The following is a 14,228-nucleotide window of genomic DNA, read 5'->3' as shown; positions in this document are numbered from 1 at the left end:
ATCTACAGCTTGTTCCATCAACTGACCATCTACTTCTTCATCAGCATTAGCAGGCAAACTAGATTCGCCCCTCTCCTGCTTATCTCTGTCATCGACTGGAATGCCAAAAAGTTTGGCCATCTCAATGTCAGGCATTGGTGCAATGACCAAATCAGTAGGCTCATCTAATTCAACTACATTCCAATCAACAGTTCACAACAGGAATCAGCTATTTTGCCGTCTGCCACGGCGGACGGCAAAGGCATGAACGGCGGATGGCAAAGGCCTTTGCCGTCAGCCACGGACGGCAAAAGGCTCCGGCAAAGTAGGCTACGGTAAACAGCTACTTTGCCGTCTGCTTCCTGGCGGCTGACGGCAAAGGCCCTTTGCCGTCTGCCGCGGATGGCAAAGAGAGCGGACGGTAATAATTGTGCTCTCAGTCCGTTAAGTGGCTAACGGCAGGCCTTTGCCGTCCACCGCGGACGGCAAACTTTCTAGTGCCTTTGCCGTCTGCGAGCGGACGGCAAAGTTTCTAGTGTCTTTGCCGTCCGCCGTATGATGTCATCTACACGTCACTACATGGCAGGCCTTTGCCGTCCGCCGCTGATGGCAAACTCTTTGCCGTCTGCCACTGTAGGCAAACTGACCAAATGGGTCAGTTCCCAGGAAGCACAGCGGGATGCCACGTGTCTTCTTTGCCGTCCGCGGCAGACGGCAAAGAGACCGTTGCTGTCGGTGGCAGACGGCAAAGAGCCTGCATATTGGCTCTTTTTTCTGTTTTTTATTAAATCCAAAAAATTTCACAGCAAATATATATGACATATATAGATATATTTCACAGGCATTCATATCACAAAATTCCATCCATAAACAAAGTTCCTTCATACATAAACAAAGTTCCATCCATAAACAAAGTTCCTTCATACATAAACAAAGTTCCTTCATACATAAACAAAGTTCCATTCATATCACAAAGAGCCTTCATACATAAACAAAGTTCCATCCATACATAAACAAGAAGACTAGAACAAGAAGAGTAGCTTCCATGAAGTGAATGAAATCTGCAAAATGGCAAAATAAGAAAGTTAGAAATAGGTGACTAGAACAAGAAGAGTAGAACAAGAAGAAGGCTAGAACAAGAAGAGTAGAACAAGAAGAAGACTAGAACAATAAGAGTATGCCATTTATGAGCTAACTTACGTGAAATGGATCATATATGAGCTAACTAAGTTGAAATGGGTCGTTTATGAGCTAGCTAAGGTGAAATGGATCATTTATGAGCTAACTTAGTTGAAATGGGTCGTTTATGAGCTAACTAAGGTCAAATGGGTCATTTTTGAGGTAACTAAGGTGAAATGGATCGTTTTTAGCTAACTTAGGTGAAATGGATCATTTATGAGCTAACTTAGTTGAAATGGATCGTTTTTGAGCTAACTTAGGTGAAATGGATCATTTATGAGCTAACTTAGTTGAAATGGATCTTTTTGAGCTAACTTAGGTGAAATGGATCATTTAAGAGCTAATTTAGGTGAAATGGATCGTTTTTTAGCTAACTTGGTGAAATGGATCGTTTATGAGCTAAATTAGTTGAAATGGATCGTTTATGAGATAACCTAGGTAAGATGGGTCATTTTGGAGTTAACCTAGGTGAAATGGGTTATTTTAAAGCTAACGTAGGTAAAATGGATCATTTAGGAGCTAATCTAGGTAAAATGGGTCATTTTTGAGCTAACTTGGATGAACTGGATCATTTATAAGCTAACCTAGGTAAAATGGGTCATTTTAGAGCTAACTTAGGTAAAATGGATCGTATATGAGCTAACTAAGCTAATTATGCAATTTTTGACATAAGTAAGCTAAGTACAGATCGTTTTAGAGCTAACTTAGGTAAAATGGATGGTTTTGGAGGTCAGTAAGCTTATTAAGTCATTTTGGAGGAGAAGAAGCTAAGTCTAGGTCATTATGGTAAGCATTTGAGGAAATAAAGCTAAGTCTAGGTCTTTATGCATGTGTTAAGCAAAACACTAGATAAACTTACCAAGATCCAGGAGGTGTAGGAGCGGGCTGGCTCGTGTCAGTAGCTGGAGAAGGATCGTGCGATGCTTGTCTGGAGTTACGCTGCACCAAAGATCATTTCCAATGTCTTGTTAGCATGATGACACTCAAATGTTAAGACTTGCAAGTAATGTCCATTCAAACAAAACTCACTGTGGTCCCAGGAGCAATCACTGGCATCGGCGGAGCGGTCTGACCTGTCTTCTCGCACACAGACTGCACATTTGGTTTTGACGACTCAGTCATACTAGTTAGTAATGAGACAAACACTACATGAATGTTTTGGCTAATCTGCAGAAGAAACTTACCACAAGGAGCTCGTACATGGCCCTTGCCTGCATGTCATTCCGTGCCCTCTCCTCCTCCATCATCTTTGTCGTCCTCTCCTCCAACTCCCGCTGCCTCTCCGCCGGCTCCGCCAGAAGTTTCTCCGTTCTATCTCTCTCACTCTGTATAGCAGCCTGCAACACCACTCACATGACCATTTGTAATCATTGATGGAAGCGCACACAATGTAATGGAGAAAGATAACTGAGTACGTATCACTAACCTTGATGGCGAGTTGCACTGGCCGTTCACGAGGCCTTATCTCAGGAGCGGAGCTCGACTCGCGCGCCTTGATCTCCGGGAGAGTGCTAGGACAACGGATAAGTCCATCTCCAATGGCTATGGAGCCATGGGACCTCCCGCCACCAGATATCATCACGAGCTCTGGATCAATGGGACCCTGGCTCGGGTTAAAGTCCTCCCCTTTCCTCGCCTTCCCCTCATCTCTATATCTCACGAGCTTGTTGTGGGAGGAGATGTTGGTGAAGTTGTTTGCATCATCGAGGTCAGACTGAGAGAAAGCCTTGACTTTCTTGAAAGAGGCAGTGTGGGCCATGGCATACAGGTCGTACACCTCTGGCACCTTATCCACCTTATTGTGGCGTGCCTGAAAGAGAGAAACAATGTAAATTAGTAATTAAAGGGCTCAAGCTAGCATGATGAATGAATTGCATGAATCATGAAGCAAACCACATACCCAGTTGCGCCCGAACTGATATAAGTTGGAGCTGCCTTGATGGTGTGGCACACCTTCCATTTGGGCACGTTTGTCCTTGGCCTCGTTGTGGAGGGCTAGCCATTCTTTTGAGCACCACTCATCGACCAACACCTCCCAACAATCCTTCTGATCCGCACACCATCTCGGAGGCGCCTAAGTTAGCAAATAGAAACTTGAGCGCTATGGCTAAGAATTACTAAATGAAGGAACTTAAGTAGAAGGCCTTAAGAATTACCTTCATGTACTGCTCCTTACTCAGGAACTTATCGCGGCACGCCGGCTTGGTCTTCTTGATACCACGCAAGGCGTAGTAGTCTCGAACAGCCTGCACCCGAGCCTCGTGCCGTAAGTTCTGGAGTAGGCGCTTGCAGACGTTCTCGATAACATGTGCCGCGTCCTCCTCGTATCCCTCCTCACACCTGTAGAATGTCTGCAATCAAATGAGACAATATTGATTAGTACAATTAATAACTAGCTAGTTGAAGATTTTTAAATGTGTAAAGGAGAAATTACCCAGAACTTTCTGATCACCATGTCTGCCCTCGTGTCGCACACGACACCGTCGATAATCTCATCCGGCGGGGCCGGGGCAGCCACGTAGTGCTCCCAGCTCAATCCAAGCTCTGGAAGCCGACCCTCACCAGGCAACATGACAAACCCCGGGAAGTTTTGCCGGCAAAGAACTCCAAGGACGGAGTTGGGCCGGCGGACACTATGATGGTGGTCCCAACCCCTGCAGCATGACAAGGCCAACGCATTAGTTATTTGAAGAAACGTGAATGCAGAAGGTACAAAAATATTAAATGCACATACGTACCTCTCCCCATCAGGGAAAATCAACCACCTCTGCTCGCGGGTCGCCGGCACGGACGGGAGCCGTGTAGCACCACGCTGGTAGACGGTGCCCCCTCCTCCTCAAGATCAGTCGGCTCCCCGCCATCATCAGCATGGCCACTCGGCTCCTCGGGCTGATCCGGCCAGGTACCCCATCCGGACGTGTGCTCCTCCGGGGTCTCGTGGGCCGAACTCTCGTGGGCCGAAGGCCAGTCGACCCGAGGCTCATGGGCCCAAGACCCGTGGACCGGAGGCTCGTGGACCGGAGTCCGTGTAGCCTCCTCCTCGGACGAGTCCACCCTAGCAGTCACGTGCTCGGGTGAAACAGCTGGGGGTGGCGGCGAGGAAGGCGTCGTAGCAGTCACCCTACCTCCTCTCCCACGAACACGTGCCCCACCTCCTCTCTTCCTACCTCGTCCCCTGCTGGGCACCGCGGTCGACGAAGAAGGGCCCGGCGGTGTGGCCATACTGTCCAGCAACGCTCAGCGGAGAGGTGCGTCTGGAATGGAAGACCTCAGACCACGCGCCGACGAAGAAGGGGCCTTGGCGCGCTCCCGACCAGCGCCCACCATCTTTCAACACCTGCCATGACAAACAGTAAACGAAATTAGTACAACATAAAAAAAAGACCGACATGAATAATAATATGTGTATCACTTAAGTGTATCATCATCAAGTACAACATAAAAAAATTTAATACCTGACACTACTAATAATCTCGATCAGTATCATCAATAAATGCATAATCATCATCATCACTATAATCAATGACGGGCTCATAGGGTTTAGTGGCATCAACATGTGGAAGGCCACCTTGACGTAATCGGTCAAGCAATGACAGGTCATCCGCAGCAGTAACCTCTTCTTGTTCCGGCTCTTCTTGTTCCTCCTCTGGGGTGATGTCGGATTCACTGTCGCTGTCTACTTCAATGTTTTGGGGTGAAGTATAGCGGTTCTTGAAACGCTTTTTGGAAAGACGTGTCTCTTGGAAGAATTCTCCTTCATATGTGTCTGGGTTAATGTGAGGTTCATAATCCTCTTCCTTTGGGGGAGATAGTCTAGCACGTGGCGGCACTTCATAAACGACATCCCAACCTTTCAGATTTGGATTAGTTTGGCAGGCCCACGGTAGATAGAATACTTGGGTCGCCTGTTGAGCCGTAATATAGACATCAGGAACATCTAAATGGGTGCTTTGGTTGATTTCAACTAGCCCTATATGTTCATGAGTCCTTCTAGTATCCTTCGGCTGAAACCAATAACATTTGAAGACTACGACATTCGGTGGGTTTTCACCATAGAATAGAAGTTCATAAATTGCTTCAACTCTCCCATAATACTCGGTACCTCCTTCGCCGATAGCAGATACACAACAATTTGTAGACTTCCGGTCGGCCATAGATAGCTCTTTGCCATAGGTACGAAAGCGATACCCGTTGATGTCGTATTTCTCAAATGAACGGACCTTATAGTCAAAACCATTAGCGACTTGTCTCAATTTGGCGTCCATAGACTCTGAATTAGCCTACAAGTTTAATATGAAAGGATTGTTGCATTACGCACAAATTAGCGAATGAAACCGGGATAGCCGCCTACAAATTAGCCTACAAGTCTAATAGAAATTACCGTTTGTTTGAACCAAGAGATGAAACCGGGATAGCCGCCTCCTTGCTTTGCGAGAAGCTCATACTCTTCGACAGAATCCTTTTGGATCACTGCTCCATACGAGAATAAGGTGATGTATCGACTGTATGAAATATCCAGGAATAAGAGTAGTTCAAAGGAAATAGAAGTTGCGAAACTATGTACCGAGAACTTACTCGATGTATGGCCGCACTTCTATCTGGTTGTTGAAGATATACAACGAAATGGTCCGCCATTGTTCGTTATCCAAAGATACTGGATTTGAAACACTGGCTGGTGCGAGATTCCCTTTGAATAGGCTGAGGTTGGATCCACCCTTTTTAGGGTCGTCAGCATTGTACCGAGGCTTCGGATTATGCAAATGACGATTTTTGGCTTCGTAGTGTGCTGTCACGAAGTTTGCCGCCTCCTCAGTGATGAATGCCTCAGCCATCGGTACTTCAATTCTACGTTTATTTTTACATTTTTGTCGAAGCGTCTTCTGCATCCTCTCAGTTGGGTAGCACCAACGATTTTGCACGGCCCCCCCAATCTTGCCTCGGTCGGGAGATGCAAAATCAAATGTTGCATTGGATTAAAGAAGCCCGGTGGAAAGATCTTCTCTAACTTGCAGATCAACTCCGGCGCCAACGCTTCCATTTCTTCTAGCACGCCAGGCGATAGTTCTTTCGCACAAAGAACACGGAAGAAATAGCTGAGTTCTGCCAGTACTAGCCATTCATCCTCAGGGATGAAGCCACGCAACATCACCGGCATTACCCGCTCAATCCATATGTGCCAATCATGACTCTTGAGACCAAATATCTTCAATTTATCAAGACTGGCTCCCCTCTGTAGATTCACTGCATACCCATCGGGGAACATCAACTGCATTTTCACCCACAAGATAATTTCCCTCATAGCTGGCCTTCCAACATTGAACCATGCCTTTGGCTTCGTCCAGTTCTGCTTTCCTTTCGGTTCTTTCATGTTTTGTAACGGCCTATCACATAGCGCCTCCAGATCGACTCTAGCCTTAGTATTATCCTTTGACTTCCCATCTATGCCGAACAATGTACCAAAAAGTGCCTCGGCGATATTCTTCTCAATGTGCATCACGTCGATGTTGTGTGGGCAAAGGAGGTCTTTGAAGTAAGGCAGATCCCATAAGCATGTTTTGTGAGTCCAGGCGTGCTTAGAATTATACCCCTTGAAGTACCCTGGACGCTCTGGATCTGGCTCGAGAGCGTTTAACTGATCCAGGGTCTGTTGGCCTGTCAATGCAGGTGGTGCAGAGTTTTTGACAACTCTACCTCTGATGAAGTTCTTCTTGTCTTTCCTGAACTTATGGCGAGGATTCAGGAACTATCTATGCATGTCGAAGCAAGAAAACTTGCGACCGGCCTGATGCCAACGGAACTCAAGAGCTCCCTTGCATGTGGGGCACGGGAACCTTCCATGCACACACCAGCCAACGAATAGCGCATACGCCGGCAAGTCATGCGTCGAGTACATGTACCAGACACGCATTATGAAGTTCTGTTTGCTATAGGCGTCGTATGTCTTGAACCCATTATCCCAGGCTTCTTGCAATTCGTCCTTAAGCGGTTGCATGTACACATTCATATTTTTCCCCGGATAGTTGGGCCCTGGAATTATCAACGTCAGGAAAATGTTCTTTCTTTGCATAATCTGTCCGGGGGGGAGATTGAGTGGAATGACAAATACGGGCCAACAACTATATTGGGCTGCCGTCATACCAAACACACTGAACCCATCTGTGCTGATGCCGACTCGAGGATGCCTCGGATCTGCCGCTTTGTCACCATGTAATTCATCAAACTTTTTCCACGTAACACCATCCGATGTGTGTACAATCATCAGATTCCCATCTGCATCTAGTTCGGTTCTTTTGCCCGTTTTGTGCCATGTCATCTGTCTGGCCATCTCTTCGACCATGAAAAGATGTTGAAGTCTTGGTACGATTGGCATATACCGAAGAACACTAACGGGGATTTTGGTCTGTGTCTTCTCACCCATACCATTGTCTACCACAACATACCTGGAAGACTTGCAAATGGGACAATAGTTCAAGTCCGCATAGTCAAGCCTAAACAAGACACATCCTTTCTCACAGGCATGTATCTTATCATAGGGCATCTTCAGTGCACGGAGGATTTTGTCCGACTGGTACAGGTTTGCAGGCATTACATGGCCTTTGGGTAGAAAGCGTCCAAATACTGTCATCATTGCATCGTAGCATTCTCTGCCCAAGTTGAACTGAGCCTTCAGAGCCATTACTTGTGAGATGGCATCCAACTGACAAAGCTCAGTGTGCTCATGGAGCGGACGTTTTGAAGACTCCAACATTTCATTGAAGGCCTTTGCAGATTCCTCCATCTCCTCGTCCGAATCCCGAGCATCATCGAAGTCTTGCAGATGTTTTCCATCCCGGTACCATGCTCGTCGGTGCGACGACGATCCACCTCAGCTCGGTCACGTTGGGCAGACTCACCATGAAATGTCCACACCGTATAATCGGGCGTAAAACCACTCTTCTGCAGGTGTTTCCCCATTTCAGCCTCTGTCCTCTTTTCCCAATTGCCGCACCGTAAACAGGGGCACCAGGTTTTCCTCTGGCCATTTGCAAATGCGGCTCGCACAAACCCCTTGGTTTTTGTGAACCATTCAGTGCTCCATTTGTTCTGACCAGTGTGACCGGTGTACATCCACGCACGATCACTCATCTTGACTTTCAGAGCTACTAGACACACAACAAATATATATATAATTCACCATGTATATATTCATCAGTTGATCTACTTTGTCAATTTTATTACGTCCATGCAACCTACACTCTAATAGGTAATGATAGGTCCTAATCCCACCCGAGTATGTTTAGATTGGGTTCATTTTCCCATGCTATGCTTCGTATCCTACGCAAAATTTCGGCAGCACCTCCCCACTGTTCTCCTGATACACGTCTCTGCAATAAACAGAGAGGATGTGTACCCGAAGAACAACAGGGGAGGCACTGACGAAATTTCTGCGTCGGATCCGGAGCAAAGCATATGGGAAAACGAACCCAATCTAAACATACTCGGGCTGTCCATGGATAGCGTTGGACAATTCGAAAGAATCAAGGTTATAAATATGCAAATGCATGCATATTTATAACTATGACGCTTTCGAACGGGAGACACATATTGGTTACGCATACTGATGATTCAAGACACATATATAGCTAGCTATCAAGTTTCATCGGAATAGATCAAATAATTAATGGGGGAGGAGGACATGTCATTTGTGCTCACCCACGAACGAAGGGGCAGAGCTCGTCAAACGCATGGCGAGGTCGTCGAACACCAAACCTCGCAGCGATGAAACAACTGCACATTTAAAACTACCCGATCAACACAATTATATATGATGTTTTTCATAACAAAATCGAAAAATATATGACCTAACTAATAATTCACAAATATATGACCCCGTCGGCTTCTGGAAGGCCAAAGAACACCTTTTCGGGAGGTGTCGGGGGTCGGGGTGTCGTGTCGGTGTCGGGGTGCCGGGTCGGGGTCGGGGTGCCGTGTCGGTGTCGGGGTCGGGGTGTCGGGTCAGGCTCGGGGTCGTGGTGTCGGGGTCGTGGTCGGGGTCGGGGTCGGGGTCTCGGGGTCGGGGTGTCGGGTCGGGGTGCCGGGTCGGGGTCGGGGTGCCGTGTCGGTGTCGGGGTCGGGGTGTCGGGTCAGGCTCGGGGTCGGGGTCTCGGGGTCGGGGTGTCGGGTCGGGGTCGGGGTGCCGTGTCGGTGTCGGGGTAAGGGTGGGTGTGGTGTCAGGGTGTCGGTGTCGGGGTGTCGTGTCGGTGTCGGGGTCGGGGTCTCGGGGTCGGGGTGTTGGGTCGGGGTGCCGGGTCGGGGTCGGGGTGCCGTGTCGGTGTCGGGGTCGGGGTGTCGGGTCAGGCTCGGGGTCGGGGTGTCGGGGTCGGGGTGTCGGGGTCGGGGTGTCGTGTCGGGGTGCCGGGTCAGGGTCGGGGTGCCGTGTCGGGTCGGGTTTTTTTCCTCTTTTTTCCTTTTCTTCTTCTTCCTCTTCTTCCTTTTCTTCCTTTTCTTCCTTTTTTTCCTTCTTCTTCTTCTTCTTCTTCTTCTTCCTCCTTTCCTTTTCCCTCTTCTTCTTCTCCTCCTCTCCTCTTTTTTCTTCTTCTTCTTCCTCTTCTTCTTTTTTCTTCTCCTCCTCCTCTTCTTCTTCTTCCTTTCCTTTTTCCTCTTCTTCTTCTCCTCCTCTCCTCTTTTTCTCTTCTTCTTCTTCTTCTTTCCTCAAACTAAACTAAACCTAAAACTAAATCTAAAACTAAATCTAAATCTAAAACTAAAACTAAAACTAAAACTAAATCTAAACTAAACATAAACCTAAAACTAATAAAACAGAAAAAAGGAAAAAACTAAATCTAAACCTAAAACTAAACTAAAACTAAATCTAAAACTAAAACTAAAACTAAATCTAAACTAAACACAAACCTAAAACTAAAAAAACAGAAAAAAAAAAACGAAAAAAAGAGGAGGTAGAGCTCACCTGGGGCAGGGCCGGTGGAGGAGGTGGCCGGTGGAGGAGGGGGGCGGGGCGGTGGAGGAGGTGGCCGGTGGAGGAGGGGTGCTGGGCGGCCTGGGGCGGCGGCGCCGGGCCCGGGGCGGTGGGGCGCGGGGGGGCCGGGGCGACGGGGCGAGGGGGGCGACGGGGCGGTGGGGCGCGCGGGGGGGGGGGGGGGCGGGGCGCCGGGGCGGTGGGGGCGACGGGTGGTGGGGCGACGGCGCCGGGCGGCTGTGGCGACGGGGCGGGGGGCCGGTGGGGCGGCGGGGTGGTGGGGCGACCGGGCGACGGCGAGTGGTGGGGCGGCGGCGGCGGTGGGGTGGGATGTGGTGGCGGGGCGCGTCGGCGAGGAGAGAGAGGGAGAGAACAGAGAGTAACGGGCCGGGGGGTACGGGCCGTTAGGTAGTCTCCTCTTTGCCGTCCGCCACTCTTTGCCGTCCGCCACTCTTTGCCGTCCGCCCTTTTGCCTCTTTGCCGTCTGCTGGCAGACGGCAAAGAGGTGGGGCATTAAGTTTTTTCCAAACGGGCGGGAGGTGGGGCCCACCTCTCTCTTTGCCGTCTGCCAGCGGACGGCAAAGAGCTCGCAGATGGCAAAGAGCTTCTTTGCCGTCTGCCATTTCTTTGTCGTCTGCTTTTGGGTAGCTGATGGCAAAGAGCTTCTTTGCCTTCAGCTAGCAGACGGCAAAGAGCTGGCAGATGGCAAATTAGCTGATTCCAGTAGTGGTTGCTGCAGTTTCAGTTCCAGTCACCTGTCCCTCTTCGGCTATTACTGTAAGTTCAGTACACATGGGAATCAATGGCCTCTGTGTAGCCCAATCATCATCTACCATCTGCGCAGCCAATTGTGATGGCACATATCCAACCTTCGAAAAAATGTTCAGATCAACGAGCTCAGCAAAAAAATTAGCCCGTTTGCTTGTCCAGCCGTTTTGCCGATCGATTTCTTCAACAATATGTTCACCATCTTCTATTCTCACATACTCTCCTTTCCAATCATCAAACCGCAACAGTGATACTTCTTGCTCTGGACCCCAAACAATATTCTCCCCAATTTTTTCCACCCATTTCTTCACTGCCGTCTCTCCCATGTTCTGTAGAACTTGTGGATCAATCTCTGTAAACTCAACCTCCCATTTAACAACTGTGTCTCTCTCAATGCTCTGTATGCTACCATCAACTAATTTTGCCTTTGATGGAAAGAAATTTACTGTCAATTCGAAGGTCCGAGCGGCAGCATCCCCTCTGTCAGTGGCGGACAGTGTGAGCCCCCCCCTAATTGCATGCAAAATTGGATCGGAGAGAGGCGCATTACCTATTCGAAGTTGAATCTGGCGGCTCCATCTCAGTATGCCCACGGGCTCCCCTCACAACCTATCGATTCCGCAAGCGAAAACAGAGGAAACGAGCTGAGATCTACGGGCCCGAGAGAGGAACGGGAGGGCGACTAGGGTTTGAATTCACTCACCATTTTCTGAGGACGAAGGCTCCGCCGCCGTTGAGAACGAGGGCTCCGCCGCCGCCACCAAGAACGCAAGATCCGCCGCCACCGGAGAAGAAGGGGGGCAGAGTGGCGGGCCCGGCACGGTCGGGCGGCAGGGCATGGTCAGCTGTTTTGAGGAACAATTAAGTTGGACCCACATGTCCTAACATAAACGGGCGGGTTTGGTTGACGACCAATTTAACCACATTTAACACCCCATGTGGCCCTGGGCTATTTACATGCTCAAATGTGTCGCACCACAGCCATTCGCTCGAACAACGTCGCACTCTTGCCAATTCACCTCAAAAACGTCGCACCGGAGCTATTGGCCCCTCTGATGGAGCTGCAGTTTTGCATGTTTAAAATGATGACTATATAAAGATTAGCGACATTTTCCTACAAGCACCTGCAATATTTGCATAAAGTGCTTTCCTAGGGCTGATCAATTCTTTTTATTTCTGTGGAGTACATATGTATATCACCACAAATTGCCATATGTTTTTCAATGGCACGTGAGCTGTGAGTTGCCCTATTATAATAAAAGTTCATAAGTTGGGTTGACTGTGAGACTCTAAATACATGATACATGGTCTTCTACAATTTATATTACTGTCCATTGAAGTGTTTTATACTCGTTATTATCTTAACATAAATATTTGTGTGATTAAAAGTTGCAGGTTATTCCTTTGAATGGTCTGAGATATATATTTGGATTAGTGAAGCATGAAGCACACGCAATCATCTCAGATATCGAATCTCAAGCATACAGAAATAGGCTTACAAAATTCTTTAGTACTGATTTGGCTGTTTCTCCTAACAAAGCATCATTCCTCCAAAATCTCTGCCAAGAGTTACAGTTTGATCCTGAACTTGCTAGCAAGATGCATAAAGATACCAAGCTGACACTTGTTTTTTGTATTGCATCATTAGTTTTACAGCATAGTTCTATGTTAGCTCGAAATTTGATCTTTCTCCTGCTAGCAAGATGTGTACCATATTAGCTACAGTTTGAAGGATATAATCCTTTTGTTTCAAAACTGATGGTTATACAGAGTGTGAAAGTTATTATTTTCTGTTCAAATTCTCCTGTTACATTCCTCCAGTGTGGAAGTTATTAACTGCAGTTTGAAGGATACAATCCTTTTGTTTATGTTTTAACTATATGTATTTGGCTATCAAACACCTTTTCTGCTATCCGATTTTGTTCCTGCAAAAGTTGCTTCTGTTCTATATAGGTGTACAGTTTTCATGTTAACTGGAATGTACCAAAGTTGTATATCCTAGCTGCACCAAACTACAATTTTCTTGTTTTATTAATATGAGATATACAAGAAAGTGCAGCGGGCATGGCTTGTACTCATGCTTGAGGATATTTGGCTTAGGCTCCTGGACTGTGTCACGGCCACACTGAAGATGGCACACTTGTGGTTATCTTCACGTGTCATTGGTGGTCAGAGAAACCAAACAAAGCTGGAGTGAAAGGTTGAAACAAAACAAAGGGTCTAGGAGTTTCAATACATTGTTGGAAATTTGTGCCAAACATTAAGGTTGATTTTAGTTCCTTCATCCTTCTAAAGCATAAGAAAAATATGGTGCTTTGCTTGAAAAATTTGTGGCTTAATTCGGGAAGCATTAAGTTTCCATACATGCTGGTACTAATCAATTCATCCCTCTAAAATATGATACCCTCTTTCGCATGCTTCATATAAGTTATACACATGCCATCTCGCCAACCACTGATAACATGTTTCATTTAACAGATCATCTGAGATTTGCGTAATTGTTTTGAGAATGGGCAGGGCAGCATCGACACCGGCCTCAATCAGTGTCGGGGCAATGTCTCGCCAAGCACTGATAACATGTTTCATTTAACAGCACTGATAACTCAAGAGACTCTCTATATGAAGAACATGGTGCTACTCTGAAGCACAAGTGTGGTAAAAGGATAGTAACATTGTCCCTTCTCTCTTTTCTCTCATTTTTTATCCTTTTCTCTTTTTTTCTCTTTTTTTCTAGGCTTCTTTGGCCTCTCTCTCTTTTTTGGGGGCTTCTTTGGCCACTTTTATTTTGATAACCTCACATGGGATAATGTTCTAATAATGATGATCATCACACTTTTATTTACTTACAACTCAATATTACAACTCGATACTAGAACAAAGATATGACTCTATATGAATGCCTCCGGTGGTGTACCGAGATGTGCAATGATCTAGCATAGCAATGAAATAAAAAAACGGACAAGCCATGAAAACATCATGCTAGCTATCTTACGATCATGCAAAGCAATATGACAATAAATGCTCAAGTCATGTATATGATGATGATGGAAGTTGCATGGCAATATATCTCGGAATGGCTACGAAAATGCCATGATAGGTAGGTATGGTGGCTGTTTTGAGGAAGATATAAGGAGGCTTATGTGTGATAGAGCGTATCGTATCACGGGGTTTGGATGCACCGGCGAAGTTTGCACCAACTCTCGAGGTGAGAAAGGGCAATGCACGGTACCGAAGAGGCTAGCAATGATGGAAGGGTGAGAGTGCATACAATCCATGGACTCAACATTAGTCATAAAGAATTCACATACTTATTGCAAAAATCTATTAGTCATCGAAACAAAGTACT

This window comes from Aegilops tauschii, chromosome 3, assembly GCF_002575655.3.
Source record: "Aegilops tauschii subsp. strangulata cultivar AL8/78 chromosome 3, Aet v6.0, whole genome shotgun sequence".
Classification (NCBI taxonomy): Eukaryota; Viridiplantae; Streptophyta; class Magnoliopsida; order Poales; family Poaceae; genus Aegilops; species Aegilops tauschii.
The sequence above is the reverse complement of the archived record's forward strand: the minus strand, read 5'-3'. Positions refer to the sequence as shown.